This window comes from Phascolarctos cinereus, unplaced genomic scaffold, assembly GCF_003287225.1.
Source record: "Phascolarctos cinereus isolate Bilbo 61053 unplaced genomic scaffold, phaCin_HiC Scaffold_2;HRSCAF=192, whole genome shotgun sequence".
Classification (NCBI taxonomy): Eukaryota; Metazoa; Chordata; class Mammalia; order Diprotodontia; family Phascolarctidae; genus Phascolarctos; species Phascolarctos cinereus.
In genome coordinates, this window is record NW_027555625.1 from 394,860,575 (window position 1) to 394,864,109 (window position 3,535).

Sequence of the window (3,535 nt, forward strand, 5' to 3'; positions counted from 1 at the left end):
AGCTCCATGGACATTGTAACCCTGTGAACCACGTACCAAGTTAAACTGCAAGGGAAGGTGGCTCAGATTTGCAGTAGAGAATATACTGTCAGAGTAAACTGGGCAAGATTTTCCTCTGAATTGTTCAGGTCGGGTTTTTTTTTCTCTCTCACATAAATGAAGCCTAAAATAAATTTTGAAAAAAGTTAAATGTATTTTCCTTCTTGCTTGCAGGTATTTACACTATACTTACCAAATATATTGCTGTTGAAGAAATCAATTTTTCATAGCTTACTTATATTCTTTTCCAAATGAGAAAAGACTTTCATGGACATTTGGATACCAGTTAAAATCAAATGAAACGTGTTCTGCTTACACTAAGGCTTTATTCACCATGACAACCAATACTTTTCTATTACATGTGCACCAGGCCCCTTGTAACCTCTATTTTTCATACTACCCTTGAAAACAAACCTGCTAAAACAATATCATACATTTTTAACGCCTACATTTTTTAAAAACTTGTCTGCTAAGCTTTCCCCTACCCTCTGCCTACTCCTGTCTCAGGAATACAGCAACTGCAGCAGAAAAACACAAGATTTGTCATCCTGAACTGAGAAGCCATATGTTGGATCAAATCCCTACTGTGGGTGGTTAGGAAAGAAAAGAGTGATATAGGAGTCAAAGGATCTGGGTTCAAATTCTCACTCTGCTACTTACTAATTATTTGAAATTGGGCCAATTATTTCTCCTTTGGGATACTGAATTTCCTAATCTTCAGAATGTGAGGGGCAGATAACATGATCTCTAAGACTATTTCTGGCTCTAAATCTATGATCCTACCATAAATTCTTCATCCCTGGGGATGGTGATTCCATAGTGTTAAGCACAGAAGAGAATGAACTTATGGTAACTGAGAGAGAAATAAACCAAAAGCAAATAAACAAACAAAAACCAACCCAGAAAATTATTTTGCACAGCTCACCTTTTCTGACTGGTTAGGATGTCCTTGTTGTGCCTCAACAGTATGAACTATTTATTAAAGTCTATGATGTGCATGTGGGGCTTTACACCTGGAGTAGCTATTTGGGAGTCAATAGGGTATATTCTTTAAAAAAGAATTCAGCATTGCCTGGGGAATAGTCCCTGCTCTGACCAAATCCTTGTCCTTCAAAGTCCCATTCAAGTCACATCCTCTAGGAAATCTTGATTCTTCAACAATAAGCACTTCTTTTTCTGCACTTGTACTATAATGTACATATACGTTATAGGTGTGTGTATGCATGTGAACACATGTATATGTATGCATATGTGCACTATAATGCAGTATATATGCATCACTACATACTATATATTACTATAGTGTATGTGTATAAGTGTGTATATGTACACATAGATGTATATATTCATTACTATAATGCACTATATAAACACATACTACAATGTACATATGTGTTAAAAGCATGTATATGCATATTTATGTCTCTCTGTGTATGTATACATGTACTATAATGTACATATATGCTATAGGTATATATGCATATGTGTATGTGTGTATATCTATATCTACCTATATAGGTATCGATATATATCTATATCTATCTATCAGTCTCCATATCTATCTATACTTATAACACATATATACATTATAGTAAGAGTTCAGAAAAGGGAGAGGTCATTTTTGTGTATACACATACAAACACATACATGTATGTATATATACAAAAACTCTTATGTAGTATGGTATTGTGTATATAAATATGTATGTGTATATATGCATATATATATGTGTGTATATATATGTGTGTGTGTGTGTGTGTGTGTATAGGTGTGTGTGTGTGTGTATATATATATATATATATATTATATGTATATATATGTATATATATACGTGTATATATATATATAGTATATATATATATATACATATATATATACACACACACACACACACACATATATATATATATAAATCAATGAGGGCCAATTCCCTGAAGCATGCCATATTTACAATAGCCCTTTTTGGTGGATTGCATAGAACACACATTGGCATTTCCTTGCTGGTTCCAGTCCATAGAGCACTGGTGAGCCTGTTTCTGAATGAGGCATTAGTTCTTTGTGATAATGAAAGTTGACTAGTTGGCTGAGAAGCCAAAAGGACTAATGACTATTGAGTTGCTGAACTGGAACTGAGCTTGCATTGAAAAGATTCAAGCATATGATCTTTCACTTTTTCTTCTTTTGTAGATTTTGAATGAGTTGATGGGTAGTGAGCTCTCTATCTCCCACTTGTTTTCTATGTACCCTCAAACATGTTGTTTCATTTCTTTTATGTTTATTCTCTCCTAATTTTAGGTGAATAAACATTCTGAGAAAGAAGTGTCCAGAGGAAGCTTGTGCTGGCAACCAGAGTCAGTAATAGCATCAGTAAGCACAACAGTGAAGAAACTTGCTTGACTCAGACCAGCATTGGATTGGTTCTTTAGCTGAAATTGTTGTTTAATTGTTTTCAGTTATATACAACTCTTTGGGACCTAATTTGGGGTTTTCTTGGCAAAGACATTGGAGTGGTTTGCCATATTGTTCTCCAGCTCATTTTACAGATCAGGAAACTGAGGCAAACAGGGTTAAATGACTTGCCCAGGGTCACACAGATAGTAAATGTCTGAGGCCAGATTTAAACTCAGGAAGATGAGTCTTCCTGACTCCTGGTTCAGTACTCTATCCATTGCACTATCTAGCTGCTCCTATTTCAGCTGAAATACCTTATCATAAAAGACCTTGCTGACTTGAGTAATGGAGACATTTGTTCAACACTGACTCTTTGCCTAAAACTGAATTTGATGGGGACTCTCTAAAAGGAGGAAAGGACTTTCATAGCTAAGAGTCATGAGATATTCCTTGGCCCCATGAGTTCCCCACAAATGTGCCCTACCTATGTGTTCTAAGTTTAGACTCACTCTCCTCAAGGACCACATATGTGCAGAGGAGATGTACGCTCTCATTTTAGGGGTTGTTGTATAACCTTTCCTTACCATACCTTCTCAGAAAATATCCTTTGTAAAGCTAAGAGTTTTACTAAATGATTGATATTATAGATCAGACCAAATAGGAGTTTGTGAAAGATAGTAAAAGACACCCCAACCCCTCAGAGTTACCCCAGGAACCCTGATTGGAGCAGGAATCATTACTTTGGGGAAACTAATATCTCTCTCTGTCTCTCTCTTTCTCTGTATCTGCCTCTGTCTCTTTGTCTTTTTCTTCTCTGACCTTATGGCTCAGGTCAAAGCAAAGATCTGGGTTCAGGAATTCCTTGGAAATAGGTATTCAGGAAGCTGATACAAATAAAATCTTTATTATCATGTGGTGTAGCAAACAGGTAAACCAAAGCACGCACACACACACACACACACACAACACACACACACACACACACACAAAATGGCAATATAAACAAACAGAGGTTCATGCTTATGGATTCAAGCAACTAATTCAGTGGGAGGGTGAGGGAGAAGTGTCAGGGAAGAAACACACTCAAAGTTGGGGTCCAAGTTGT